The sequence below is a fragment of the Thalassophryne amazonica genome, chromosome 14, assembly GCF_902500255.1.
Source record: "Thalassophryne amazonica chromosome 14, fThaAma1.1, whole genome shotgun sequence".
Taxonomy (NCBI): Eukaryota; Metazoa; Chordata; class Actinopteri; order Batrachoidiformes; family Batrachoididae; genus Thalassophryne; species Thalassophryne amazonica.
In genome coordinates this window covers 65,315,938-65,332,180 of record NC_047116.1, presented here as the reverse complement: position 1 = coordinate 65,332,180, position 16,243 = coordinate 65,315,938, and positions in this window count along the sequence as shown.

The following is a 16,243-nucleotide window of genomic DNA, read 5'->3' as shown; positions in this document are numbered from 1 at the left end:
GCAGTGCCTTTAATACCTATGGCATGCTCTAATCTCTGTAATAAAATTTTATGGTCAACAGTATCAAAAGCAGCACTGAGGTCTAACAGAACAAGCACAGAGATGAGTCCACTGTCTGAGGCCATAAGAAGATCATTTGTAACCTTCACTAATGCTGTTTCTGTACTATGATGAATTCTAAAACCTGACTGAAACTCTTCAAATAGACCATTCCTCTGCAGATGATCAGTTAGCTGTTTTACAACTACCCTTTCAAGAATTTTTGAGAGAAAAGGAAGGTTGGAGATTGGCCTATAATTAGCTAAGATAGTTGGGTCAAGTGATGGCTTTTTAAGTAATGGTTTAATTACTGCCACCTTAAAAGCCTGTGGTACATAGCCAACTAATAAAGATAGATTGATCATATTTAAGATCGAAGCATTAAATAATGGTAGGGCTTCCTTGAGCAGCCTGGTAGGAATGGGGTCTAATAGACATGTTGATGGTTTGGATGAAGAAACTAATGAAAATAACTCAGACAGAACAATCGGAGAGAAAGAGTCTAACCAAAGTAAGATGTCCTAGCTTTACGGAGGGCTTTTTTATAGAGCAACAGACTCTTTTTCCAGCCTAAGTGAAGATCTTCTAAATTAGTGAGATGCCATTTCCTCTCCAACTTACGGGTTATCTGCTTTAAGCTGCGAGTTTGTGAGTTATACCACAGAGTCAGGCACTTCTGATTTAAAGCTCTCTTTTTCAGAGGAGCTACAGCATCCAAAGTTGTCTTCAATGAGGATGTAAAACTATTGACGAGATACTCTATCTCACTTACAGAGTTTAGGTAGCTACTCTGCACTGTGTTGGTATATGGCATTAGAGAACATAAAGAAGGAATCATATCCTTATCCATCCCGCCTCATAGGTGTGCCATACCAAGATGCTGATTAGACACCATGATTAGTGCACAGGTATGCCTTAGACTGCCCACAATAAAAGGCCACTCTGAAAGGTGCAGTTTTATCACACAGCACAATGCCACAGATGTTGCAAGATTTGAGGGAGCGTGCAATTGGCATGCTGACAGCAGGAATGTCAACCAGAGCTGTTGCTCATGTATTGAATGTTCATTTCTCTACCATAAGCCATCTCCAAAGGCGTTTCAGAGAATTTGGCAGTACATCCAAGCAGCCTCACAACTGCAGACCACGTGTAACCACACCAGCCCAGGACCTCCACATCCAGCATGTTCACCTCCAAGATCGTCTGAGACCAGCCACTCGGACAGCTGCTGAAACAATTGGTTTGCATAACCAAAGAATTTCTGCACAAACTGTCAGAAACCATCTCAGGGAAGCTCATCTGCATGCTCGTCATCCTCATCGGAGTCTCGACCTGACTCCAGTTCATCGTCGTAACCGACTTGAGTGGGCAAATGCTCACATTCACTGGTGTTTGGCACGTTGGAGAGGTGTTCTCTTCACGGATGAATCCCGGTTCACACTGTCCAGGGCAGATGGCAGACAGCGTGTGTGGCGTCGTGTGGGTGAGCGGTTTTCTGATGTTAATGTTGTGGATCGAATGGCCCATGGTGGCGGTGGGGTTATGGTATGGGCAGGTGTCTGTTATGGACGAAGAACACAGGTGCATTTTATTGATGGCATTTTGAATGCGCAGAGATACCTTGACGAGATCCTGAGGCTCATTGTTGTGCCATACATCCAAGAACATCACCTCATGTTGCAGCAGGATAATGCACGGCCCCATGTTGCAAGGACCTGTACACAATTCTTGGAAGCTGAAAATGTCCCAGTTCTTGCATGGCCGGCATACTCACTGGACATGTCACCCATTGAGCATGTTTGGGATGCTCTGGACCAGCATATATGACAGCGTGTACCAGTTCCTGCCAATATCCAGCAACTTTGCACAGCCATTGAAGAGCGATGGACCAACATTCCACAGGCCACAATTGACAACCTGATCAACTCTATGCGAAGGAGATGTGTTGCACTGCATGAGGCAAATGGTGGTCACACCAGATACTGACTGGTATCCCCCCCAATAAAACAAAACTGCACCTTTCAGAGTGGCCTTTTATTGTGGACAGTCTAAGGCACACCTGTGCACTAATCATGGTGTCTAATCAGCATCTTGGTATGGCACACCTGTGAGGTGGGATGGATTATCTCAGCAAAGGAGAAGTGCTCACTATCACAGATTTAGACTGGTTTGTGAACAATATTTGAGGGAAATGGTGATATTGTGTATGTGGAAAAAGTTTTAGATCTTTGAGTTCATCTCATACAAAATGGGAGCAAAACCAAAAGTGTTGCGTTTATATTTTTGTTGAGTGTAATTGGCTCATAAGGGAAATTTAGATTATCAATGATAGTGTTACTGGAGTTGCATCCAGAACTGCGGCAGACCATAACACAATATGGTGAGGAGCCAGGGGTTGTTTGTGCCCATAAAGGTGATGACCACACTGGCAACAGGGGTATTCCAGTAGGAGTTGGCCGGTCAGGGATGTGCCAGTCAACCTTACGCTAAGCCATGCCAGCTGTGTAATGCCATGGCCTCGATTAGCCCTAATTAAATAAAGTATATTAATGCTGTCTCAACACAAAACCTGAGTTTGCCACTCGAGACAGAGACTGTGTTTCCACCCCCAGTTGAGAAATTCCTAAGTCATCTGGAGATATTCAGATAAGTCTGGAGACATCCCCCGATGGTCAAACACTGGTCCGCAGAGGAAAAAACAAAGTTTTAATTCAAAGTTCTTCAAAGGGAAGCCCTTGGCTTTTATCGGTTAAACTCTGGTCATTATGAATTACATGACATTATAATTGCTTCACGTCAGAATCTGAGCATCTCCAGGCCAGGAGAACCCAAACTTTTAGGATCAAGCTAAGACAGGACCTCTTCTCATCCGGGGGTCCCTTCCTCCATGATAACGTGGTCATAATCTTTATCCTGACAATCATCTTTTTATCTTTATTTAAAGCAAAGGAAAAGACCTTTGGTTTGAAATAAAAATTTTGATCAGTATTTCTTTCATTTATACCTAAAGACTTATGTTGTTTGCATTTATTATTCAAACAAAATGCTTTGCATATAATTCCAGTTTATTGACATGTGTTCTTGCCACTGATATGTGTGTAAGTGTGACCTTTCCACATTATCTAAAATGTTCATGTTGAAATATTCTGTTTATTCAAAGATGTGCTTAAGTGACAATGAATGATGTGTCCATTTGAGTGTCTTAGAACAAATAGTATTTCAAATTAATTAATGTGTTTAGGTGACTAATTTGAGTCTGCTCTGAGGACATGAAGTTTCTGTGAGATTACACACACCCTAAATGGGTGGAGTTTGGTGATGTCAGTCCCCCTTTAAAAGTGAGAACAGAGTCTTGCTCTTCTCTTCTCTAAGCTCTCTCTGCCGCTCTTCTCTTTTTCTTCTTTGTAAATGCTTAAATTACTATTTTTGGGCCAAGGCCCATTGCTAAGCTAAGCTAAGCTACCATGTGGCATTCATTCATTCTTTACTTTTAGACCAACAAAGTTTTAACCTGACGCTTTAAGGTGCATCAAGTCTTTTGAATTTTTAAAAGAACTTTTCAAATTAAGAGTGAATTTACAGAAAAAGTGACTTTTCCTTTTTCATTATAATTTTCAGCGCTCTTAAAATTTACCGAGAGCCGAGAACCATGACCTCGGATTTGGAGGTGCTGATTTTCATCCCGGACGCTTCACACTTAGCTGCAAACCGCCCCAGTGCACGCTGAAGGTCCTGATTTGACGAAGCCAACAGAACCACAGCAGAGATGAGATTCTGTGGTTCCCAAACCAGACCCCCTCTACACCCTGGCTGCACCTAGAAATTCTGTCCATAAAAATAATGAACAGAACCGGTGACAAAGGGCAGCCCTGGTGGAGGCCAACGTGCACGGGAAACAGGTTTGACTTACTACCGGCAATGCGAACCAAGCTCCTGCTGCGGTCGTACAGGGACAGGATAGCCCTTAGCAAAGGACCAGACACACCCCGTACTCTGTACTCCCCCAACAGGGTGTCCCGAGGGACACGGTCGAGCGCCTTCTCCAGATCCACAAAACACATGTGGACTGGTTGGGAGAACTCCCAAGAACCCTTGAACACCCGATGGAGCGTGTAGAGCTGGTCCAGTGTGCCGCAACCAGGACGAAAACCACACTGCGCCTCCTGAATCCGAGGTTTGACCATCGGTCAAATTCTCCTCTCCAGTACTCTGGAATAGACCTTACCAGGGAGGCTGAGGAGTGTGATCCCCCTATAGTTGGAACACACCCTCCTGTCCCCCTTCTTAAACAGAGGGACCACCACCCCGGTCTGCCAATCCAGAGGCACTATCCCCGATTGCCATGCAATGTTGCAGAGGCGTGTCAGCCAAGACAGTCCCACAACATCCAGAGACTTAAGGTACTCAGGACGGATTTCATCGACCCCAGGATCCTTGCCACCGAGGAGCTTTCTAAACACCTCGGTGACTTCAGCCTGGGTAATGGATGAGTCCGCCTCTGAGTCCCCAGTCTCTGCTTACTCTTCGGAAGACGTGACGATGGGATTGAGGAGATCCTCTAAGCATTCCTTCCACCGCCTGACAACATCCCCAGTCAGGGTCAACAGCTCCCCACCCGCACCATAAACAGTGCTGGTGGAGAGCTGCTTCCGCCTCCTGAGGCATCGGACGGTTTGCCAGAATCTCTTTGAGGCCGACCGATAGTCCTCCTCCATGGCCTTCCCGAACTCCTCCCAGACCCGAGTTTTTGCATCTGCGACCGCACGGGCTGTGGCACTCTTGGCCTGCCGGTACCTGTCAGCTGCCTCCGGGGTCCCACCTACCAACAAAGATAAGTAGGACTCCTTCTACAGCTTGACGGCATCCCTTACTTCCTGCATCCACCACCGGGTTCGGGGATTGCCACCGCGACAGGCACCAGAGACCTTGCGACCATAGCTACGAGTGGCTGCATCGACAATGGAGGTGGAGAACATGGTCCACTCGGACTCCATGTCTCCAACCTCCCCCGAGATCTGGGAGAAGCTCTCCCGGAGGTGGGAGTTGAAGACCTCGCTGACAGAGGGTTCTGCCAGTCGTTCCCAGCAGACCCTCACAATACGTTTGGGCCTGCCAGGTCTGACCGGCTTCCTCCCCTCCCAGCGGATCCAACTCACCACCAGGTGGTGATCGGTTGACAGGTTTGCCCCTCTCTTCACTCGAGTGTCCGAGACACGTGGCCGAAGGTCAGATGATACGACTACAAAGTCGATCATCGACCTCCGGCTCAGGGTGTCCTGGTGCCACGTGCACTTATGGACACCCTTGTTCTCAAACATGGTGTTCATGATGGACAAACTGTGACTAGCACAGAAGTCCAACAACTGAACACCACTCGGGTTCAGATCAGGGAGGCCGTGCTTCCTGATCACCCCCCTCCAAGTCTCACTGTCGCCGCCCACGTGGGCATTAAAATCCCCGCTACTAGGAACCATTTTCAACAAACACCTTCTACCTCTGGGTTCCTGCAAGGTGACAAGGGAGCTTATTCCAATCTGACTGCCAGCAGCTAACGTCAGCAAAGCCAGCCGACACAAGCCCTGGGATCACTCGGGGACTCCTCTGGTTAATCCCTCAGACCCAAGTGAGCTCACGCTGCCCAGAGCAGAAATATTGATGACGGATGGAACCAACCCTCCAACAGCAGCTAATTGACCCAGTCCAGGCTCCATGAAAGAGGTTTGTTGTATAAATAAATGTTACAGCTGTGTGGAATGGAATAATCCAAATGTCATCCAGGTACATCACATTCCAACATTAAAATGCGATTTGCAGTGAGAGACGGTTTCCCTAATGAAATCAGAGCTATTGACTGCACACATATTGCTCTAAAGGTGCCATCACATGATTAATTTGTTTTTGTTAATAGGAAACATTTTCATTCCATCAATGTACAAATATATGATGTGCAAATGCATTGGATTGGGTTGGGAACAGGCTTGAGGCTGATACAGTGCACAATGGGTGGCTGCTTAGTGAGAATATATATTTGTGTAATTGTTCTGAAAGAAAACCAGTGTTGGCACATTTGGGCATGTGTGCATTCAAATATGTTTTTTTAATTATTATTAATGTGACTTCTTTTTCTTGATGGCAAAACTAGTGCTGCAGAGCTTCTTAACAGGCTGAGCCTGATTGTCTCCCTGTATTCAGTATTTGTCTATAAACGTGTGTGTAAAGTTGTGGATGTCACACACTGTCAGTCACAGTGCACCGCTTTGTTTTACTTCAGTGTGTGCAGTGGTGGGCACAGCTAACCAAAAAAATAGCTTTGATGATAGATAATCAGCTAACTAAAAAGTTATCTTTTATAAAGCTAAAAAGATAAACCACCCAAAAATTTATCAGAAGCTACAGAATGCTGATAAATTCCAGTATTGTCTCCAGTACACTTGCAACTACTAACAAGCTGATTTTGAGTTTTAACACCACAATCACTTCTGGGAGCATCAAAGGTGACGACAGACCCAAAAAATGAGTCAGGACTTCTGTCTTTGTGCGTCCTGCCCACTGCTGGAAACTCATGTTTTTTACATAGCTTCCAAGCAACTGAGAGGAACAGGGAAGCTCAACTCTCTAGTTAATAACAGCGCTGCCTTCAGGCGGAGGTCTTGGAAAATAAAGCAGTGCTGACTTATGGTTTGGTGTATAAATAAAATTAATACTGATAGAATAACTCCATTAATGTCAATTCTGTCATTTGTACAAAGTTAAAATGTAACATATATCTTTTAATGTTGAATAATGCACTAATTCTGAAGTTTTGTAACAACCACAGATAGATGGCAAAGGATTATGGGTATGTGGCATTTTTAAAAAAAAAGCCAAGTTGTAATTAGATAACCGATATAACTGGTGTCAAAATAAATAGAACACTGTCATGATCTACTGGTGCCCAGATGCTCAGTACTTAAGGTGGGCTTACACTGTACGTGTTTTGGCCCTTTTTTGAATTTTTTGAATCGTGCCGAGTTTCAGCTTAATCACATCTCCTGCATCGTGTAGTATACATGGAGTAACAAGCTACATTTAACCTCATGACGGCTGACCAGAATATCAAACAGGTTTGATTTTCATCCGACCATATGATTGCCAATCGGGAGGTGGTCGTGAGAAGTTAAATGCAGCTGCTGAAGCGCTACAAGCGTCCAACCTCTCGCACTGTGCCTGTGCCTATGAGAGGGCATAAACAGTGATCATCTCTTTGGGAGAGCAGCTTCTGTTTCTTTTCCTCCCCTTTCTTCAGCTCATGTAAAGTCTTGGAATGTTTTCTTTTTCAACTTTGATCTCTCACATTGAGAGTTTTTGTAAAAATAAGAAATGTAAATATACTGTAGTTTGAAAAAAAAAAAAAAAGCTTCTGTTTATGTTTTGCTTCTGGAAACAAGAGTGCGACGTGTGGTTTTTGAATGTACGTGTGTGAGAACATAGATCGTGTGCTCTGAACTTTTACACCGTGCGGTTCTGTTCTACAGTTTGAGCTGTAGCCGAGTACAGTGATTGAAAATATTGTACAGTGTCTACCCAGCTTTAGGGCGAATACCGCCATGAACACTACTGGCCAGTAGATGGCAGTAGAGACCGTGAAAACTTGTCAAAACAAAATTCCAGATAATCCGTGTCTGCTACATTTAAGATGCGTGCAATTTAATAAACACAAACACAAACGCAATAATGTCTATAAATGCAGAGAATATATGCACAAAAGTTTTAGGCACAGTATACAAAGAGTTTAATGCTGTTGTCCGTGTGGAGCCTGATCAGAGCGTCTCAAATGCATTTCTTCTGTCGTGAATGTACTGAGATACTCATAATGCACTGCTGCTGGGCACAGCAGCTACACACTAAAACCTTCAAAATTAGCGCATTACTTTAAAACTAAAACATATGTCTGATATTTTCACTTTATAAACCTCACTTAAATAACTTGTCTGAAATTTGGTTAAAATTTTAACCATAAGTTAAACCTGTAAGCCTCTGGATGACTTGGGTGATATTGCCAGCATATCAGTATGGGGTCAAAAGAAATGAGCTTTTTTTCTTTTTTCTGGTCAGTTCTCCTTTGTCTGCAGAGGATAGAGCAGTTTCTTCTGGAACCAGTTCTTCTCTGTTTACGGAGGTTAGAACTATACATCTGCTACAAACAACACAGGTAGGTGCTCAACTGATTTTAAATTTTATAAATGTTTGTAGCTATTCAGCTTTGTTTACAGCATATGCAAAGTTGGGTAGGATTACTTTGAAATAATGTGGTTTACATGTATGTATGTACATACATTTGGATTACTTGTAATCTGATTACTTTTGGATTACATTTCAAAGTAATCCTACCCAACCTTGCATACGGTCTAAAAATTAGCAGACCAAAACGTTTCGGAAGATAATTAGTCCGATAATGGTTTTCAAAGTTATCTGAAAAGCTAATCTGATAATGACAACATTATCTTCGATAATTAGCGGTTAGCAGATTAGCTGAACTGTGCCCACCACTAAGTGTATGTGTGTGTGTGCTGCTCTGAGCCCAACCATTTATGGCCTCACACACACATGCTCCCACTAACTTTTTTTTCAGTTTCTTATTTCAGAAAATAGACTATCCCTGCATGTCTCAACGTCATTTCTAGTCATGTGTAGCTAACACTCGGTATAATTTCTTTTTTGACGGAGTGGAGAATCCCAGCTCCTTCTCCCTATTTACATGCATTTGCATATTTAAATAGGAGCATGGAAAGGGAGGAGTTTGGTACATCTGTATGTGTGCTCAATTACTTGTTCAGTGGGACGTACAAACAGAACGTGCTTGGATCCATGCGTATGCACACTTTGATACATCTAGATAGTTTTGTGCATATACGCCACTTTCTGGGTTTTAGCGTACACCATGTTTCAGTAGGAAATCCAGGCAAGTCGTTGTACATGAGGCCCCAGGTCTCTCAGGAAGTTGATCAAAGAATATAGAACCTTCTGCTCCAGTTTGTATTGTAATGTCAAAAGTGATTTATCTTTTCTATTGGAAAGTTCATCAGCTGCCTTCAGCTATAGTGTATGAAGGATTCAATGCTTCATATAACTTCAAAGATGCAGCAGTGACAGCAGCCTGCTGAGAGGAGCTTAAATCTCTGCATCACTACTATCATGGTCGCTGCCAATCAAATTCAGCCGTAGGTATTGTTGACCTTCAATAACTTCTTTTTTTATTTAACCATTGTGTGGGTTCTTATGGGGAAATGTTCCCTGAGGTGCAACAGTTTAAGGTTTCTGTTGCTTGTTTCAACACTCTGGGATCAAACCCAATGACCTTTTGGGTAGACAACATATTATGTGTATTGGAAGGGAGTGACAAAACATTAAGTTGTTGCAAACCATTTTTCTGTGACTTAACAGGAGATCATTTCATAAAGAGGACACATTCCGCATCAAACAAATGATGACAAATTTGATGACACATGATGACTGTGATCAGTCATTCAAACACTGTGATTTTCATATAATGTACTGTATTTTCATAACGTACAAAATGCAGTTTTAAGAAGTATCTCTGAAATGGTTCACATTGAACAAGATGGTTATTTCTACACAGTTCACTGCTGACAGAATACATACTTATGTACAACCCCAATTCCAATGAAGTTCAGATGTTGTGTAAAATGTAAATAAAAACAGAATACAATGATTTACAAATCCTCTTCAACCTGTATTCAATTGAATACACCACAAAGACAAGATATTTAATGTTCAAACTGATAAACTTTATTGTTTTTGCGCAAATATTTGCTCATTTTGAAATGGATGCCTGCAACACATTTCAAAAAAGTTGGGATGGGCCAACAAAAGACTGGGAAAGTTGATGAATGCTCAGAGAACACCTAATTGGAAACAGGTGAGTGTCATGATTGGGTATAAATGGAGCATCTTCAAGATGGTGTGAGGATCACCACTTTGTGAACAACTGCATGAAAAAATAAAACAGTTTAAGAACAATGTTTCTCAATGTTCAATTGCAAGAATTTAGGGAGTCCATCATCTACAGTCCATAATATTATCAGAAGATTCAGAAAATCTGGAGAACTTTCTACACGTAAGTGGCAAGGCCGAAAACCAACACTGAATGCTGTGTAATAGGTTGAAAACTGCATCAATAGTTCTATTATGAAACAGACACCCCCCGTCTATTTTTTATTTTTGTCCAAATGTCCATTATAATCAGTCATTCCTCCTCTTGACTGGGGACATGGGGGGCAGGCACACTCCCAGAAGTAAAACTGCTGTGACCTGAGTAGCAGCGTCTCCTCTTGTCTCTCCACAGGTAAAATAAAAAGTTGTTTTATTAACTGTTGTTGGTCCAGTGTCTGTCAAAGTACTGTCTAATGAACTGCTGAAATGCAGGAATCATTTGTTTGAAGTTGTAAATGTAAAGAAAGAAGTATTGTGTTCAGAGACAAGTTAGTACAGCCACTATTTTAGGAGTCAAAGAGAGACTGCTTTTTATTAAGCGCGGCCCTTTGATGTACCAAATATGTGTGTGTGTGTGTGAAATTGACTAGTTTATTGCAATTTTGTAGTATTTTTGGATATTTCTCAATTAGTGCTATTTCTTTTTGTTATCAATTTGAGCCAAATATGTGTATGAATCTACTGTTAATATTGTATGTATGCAATATGGAAATTGTGCTCAGAAGTAAAACTGCTGTGGCCTGAGTAGCAGCATCTACTCTCGTCTCTCCACAGCTACACTTGATACTGCCCAGCTTCCCCTAGGGCTGGTGCCGGTAACAATTGGGGGCTCGTCCGGGATAGCCTAAACGGACTGCAACTGCTGGGTGAAGAGTGCATCCGGTGTCTCGAGGTGTGCTGAACTTCAGGGAAGGCCATGCATCCGGTACCATCCAGAGAGCATCTACCACCATCGACACAACATGGCCACTAATGCACCACGGCGGGCGCTGATTGTTAAGATCCAGAGACAACTCTCAAGTTTGAGTACAAATCAGCTGCAAACTATCGTTTGCTTCATTGGGGACAGCAGTGTCACTGCCAGAATCAATGAGTGCAATGACACTGATCTGTACGAGTCAGTTGTTGACCGCTGAACCGCTTAAGTCATTCGAGGATGAAGGCATGTCACAATTACTTGTAATAGATGATCTCCAAATCAATCTACTGAAATCTGCTGATACCACTACATCTGTCCAGCCCATGATCAGAGAGAGGACCAGAACACCCCTCCCACTCCTTGCATCCCAGCACCTCTACCTCCGCACGTCCAACTAATCACCATGCCGGGAGACAACTCTACTCCTTCATCACCGCAACGTGATGAGCTGCCATCACCTTCCCACCACCACACCCCGGGAGAGGCCAGAGACACTGGCACTTCACCACAAGATCTCACTGCTCCACCCCAAACCCCAAGATTCTTTGACCATCCTCTGAGTGGGACTAGTCCTTCATCCAGTATGAGAAATCAGGTGTTAAGTCTCAGTGACGTTGCTCGTCTGCTTCCACGCAGGGAATTTAAGCTGTATGGTGGACAGATTTCTGATACCGGTTCTGAGGTTTCTTTTGGTAATCTAAATTGATGATGGTTTACATGAAGGTTTCGCTGAGTCAGAAGTTATCAGAGGTGTACTTAAAATTACAAAACCTGGTAATTTCAGAGAAATGTTGACTAACAAGGGTGATTTAAATGTGGATGAACTTAAGAGGTTTCTATGCTCTCATATTCATGACAAAAATAGTACAGAGCTTTTTCAAGAGTTAAGTACAGCCAAACAGTCTGACAAAGACAGTCTGCAGCAATTTCTGTACAGAGTAATGGGCTTAAAACAACGTGTTCTTTTTGCATCGCAACAACCTAGCACTAGTTTTAACTATGATGCTAAACTTCTACAGGGTACTTTTCTCCACACGCTTTATCAGGGAATAAATGAGAAAAATGACCATGTGAGACGTGACTTGTGACCTTTCCTTAATGACATGCAAGTTATGTCACTAAGGAAACAAATCACTAAATCCACAAGTGAAGAGGCAGAAAGACAGAAAAGGTTGGGTACATCTGTTAAGACTAAAACAGTAATGATAGCAAATCTTGACAGTGGGGACAGAACCAGAGACAATGAAACTGACAAAGAGAGACAGACACAACATGATGCTATTAGAGAACTAACAGCACAGGTGTCCTCACTTACTAAGCATTTAGCCCAAATGACTAAACCACCTGACAAACCCATACCTGGTGGCTCAAGCCTTCAGAGACACAACCAAAGGTACAAGCTGAAACACGGTGAAACATGTACGAGTTGCAAAACTTGTGTACAGCAGAACGGCACTTGCCAGCATTGCTTTGTGTGTGGTCAGACAAGACACAGGGCCATAGGCTGTCTTCAACAAAAGGTGTCGGGAAACATGCCGCGGTCACAGGAGAGGGGCAACCAGTGACCGAGACAACCCATGTGCCCCCAGCTCTCCATAACCCAGAATCAAAAACACAGTCGACTCACTTGTCACCATCACCAAAGAAAAGACTTGCACAACTCATTGGTAAGAGATGTATGGTTACATGTGCACTCAATGGCACTCCAATTCAAATGCTTTTAGATTGCGGTGCACAAGTTAACGATGGTGAGAAAAGAATGGATGCAGAGGACACTACCGGATGTCAAGGTTCAACCTCTTAACTCCCTCCTTTCAGACCAACCTCTTGAAATTTGTGCCGCAAACAGCACCACCATTCCTTTTGAGGGTTGGGCAGACGTGGCACTTGAGATCAAAAGCAACAACCATGGACATATTACTATCCAAGTACCAGTTTTAGTTAGCCAAAACTGTATTATCCATCTCATCTTGGGCAGTAATGTTATTTCAGAAATGATTAAAGCCAAGAAAGAGAGTGATACAGATATCACAGGTCTACTGAAAGAGGCTTTAAGGGTAACGGAGAGTACAGCTGAGGCATTAGTATCTACACTAGAAGTTTTTACTCCAGCCGATAACTGTTGTGAATATACAGTAAAAACTGGGAAAAGGGGAGTAATGTTGCCTGCCGGTCAGATCTATGAGATCAGATGTAGAGTGAGAGAGTGGCCAGTGGGGGGTGCAATGCTATTTCAGCTGAGTATCCAAGACAGCTTACCTGATGGGTTACAGTTTTTTCCTGCTGTAGTAGAGGTTCCCTGTGGTTTAACAAAACTTGTGAAAATACCAGTACAGAACACAACTAAGCATGATATTTACCTTTCTAAAAGAACTGTTTTGGGAACATTAGAAGAAGTAGCTGAAATAAGATCAGTTCACAGTGCTTCAGAACAGTTCTAACCTTGTAAACAGTGACAAATGCCAAACAACAAATGACACTAACGATCAAAAGTGGCATCCAAACGTTGATTTGTCACACTTGAAGATGAACAAAAGACAGTAAGAGACATGTTATTCAAAGAGTCGGATGTTTTTGCAAAAGGTGACTCTGATATCGGCTGTATCCCGAGTCTGAAACTAAAAATCAACCTCACCGACAACACCTACAAAGTGAAAGAATATGTCCAAAAGCTTCTTGACCATGGATGGATTAGGAAGTCCACTTCTCCTTACTCCTCACCAGTGGTCTGTGTGAGACAAAAGGACATGACATTACAATTGTGTGTCGACTTTCGGGGGTTAAATTGCGAAACTATTCCAGATCACCATCCACTTCCACGCATTCAGGACCTGCTGGATAACTTGGGTGGCTACTCATGGTTCTCAATACTTGTCCAAGGCAGTGCCTATCACCAAGGTTTTGTTGATGAGAACTCTAGACACCTGACTGCTTTCAGCACACCTTAGGGGTTATATGAGTGGAACCGTCTTCCATTTGGCCTCACCAATGCACCAGCAACCTTTCAAAGATGTATGGAAGGGGTCCTTGAAGGATTAAGGGATGAGTGTTCTCCTTACTTAGATGACGTGACGTTATGCTATTCTAAGACTTTCACTGACCATGTAAATGACTTAAAATGTGTTCTACACAAACTCAGAGAACATGGTGTTAAGCTACGGCCTAATAAATGTGAACTTTTTAGGAGACAGGTCAGATATGTAGGATGTCTAGTCACTAACGAGCGTGTCCAGATAGGTCCTAAAGACTTAGAAGCAATGAACCAACTCAGAGACAGACAGCCAAAGAATGCAGGAGAAGTAAGAGGTCTACTTGGCTTTCTAGGGTACTACCGGACATTCATACAGGACTTTTCAAGGCTAGCCAGTGAGTTAAGCAGACCCACTAAAAGCCAACCAAACAAGTCTAACCAAAAAGTAATAGTGGTCAGCTTCCTTCCAAAACACCTGTTAACTGGACGCGGGAACACAGTGCAGTTGTGTCACACTGTTGATTTGCTAACTAGCCCACCTATTTTAGCATACCCAGACTTTGACTGACCTTTTGTCCTCCGTACGGATGCTTCAAACGAAGGGTTGGGGGCCGTACTTTATCAGCAACAAGGGAACAAGCTACGTGTCATTGCATATGGTTCCAGGACACTCTTGCCTGCTGAAAAAACTATCACCTTCATTCTGGCAAACTTGAGTTTCTCGCCCTCAAGTGGGTGGTCTGTGACAAATTCAGGGATTACCTTTATTACGCACCTACTTTCACCATATTCACAGACAGCAATCCTCTCACATATGTTTTGACTACGGCTAAGTTAAACACAGTTGGGCATTGCTGGGTGGGTGAACTAGCAGATTTTCACTTTACTTGACCCAGCTATCTTAGCTAATTATAGGCCAATCTCCAACCTTCCTTTTCTCTCAAAAATTCTTGAAAGGGTAGTTGTAAAACAGCTAACTGATCATCTGCAGAGGAATGGTCTATTTGAAGAGTTTCAGTCAAATGACATGTGACACAAGGAGACTTGTTCATGAATGGAACAAACTAAAACTTGAAAGAGGACTGTTGTACAGATATGCAGGGCAGAGAAAACAGTTGGTTGTTCCAGAAAAAACTGTTTTGAAACATTTGCATGATGATATGGGACACGTTGGTGCAGACAAAGTCATTCACTTAGCAAGAGAATGCTTGTATTGGCCATTCATGCAGAGGGAAATAGAAGATTATGTCATATGCCAGTGTACTTGTCTAAAGCAAAAACACCCCACTACTAGTAGTCCATTTGAGCTGGTATCAGTTGACTACCTTCATCTCGAATCGAGTCAGGGCGGTTATGAATACATATTAGAGCGTCCTCACCAACAGCATTTTGGTGTGGTACAGGAGCTGCTCTCAGGCTGACAAGAAGTCTCTGGAGAGAGTCAGGAAGTCAGCACAGAGCATCATAGGAGCGCAGCTGTCCTCTCTGTCAGACATCTATAACATCATATGTCTGTGCAGGACCAGAAGCATCAGCTTTGATGGTTCACACCCCGGGCACAGCCTGTTTTCACTGCTGCCCTCAGGAAAGAGGTACTGGTCCATCAAGGCCCGCACATCCAGACTCAACATGTTCTACCCAAGTGCAATACGGGTATTGAATGCACATTAGCCTACAGTCTGCACTATTCATTGCATTTATTTTTTATAAAGGTGAATGCAATGAATAGTACAGACTTCTATTTATATACGCCTACTGGCTTCTTTGTTAATAGATGTATATATTCTTATTTGTCTTTTTATATTTACTTTTTACACCTTTGCACTACGGAAGTTATCTTTTAATTTTGTTGTACCTTGTGTATAATGACAATAAAAAGCATTCTATTCTATTCTATATTAGTCCTGGTAGATCATTTCACACATTTTGCACAAGCTTATGCAACAAAAAAAAATTCTGGCAGAACCGCAGCTGAGAAAATCTTTTACGATTTTATTCCAAAGTTTGGATATCCTGAAAAACTCCATCATGATCAAGGCCGGGAGTTCGAAAACAACTTATTCCAAAGACTCCAGGAACTCTCAGGGATCTCTCACTCTCGAACAACCCCCTATCACCCGCAGGGCAACCCTGTCAAAAGACTGAATAGAACTCTCCTACAAATGTTGCGCACCCTGCAGGAAGAAAAGAAAACAGTGGAAAGAATATCTACCACACATCCTCCATGCGTACAATTGTACCCGACATGAATCAACTGGGTACTCACCACGGCAGGATGCCTAGGTTACCAGTTGACCTGTTTTTTGACATAAAACCTGAAA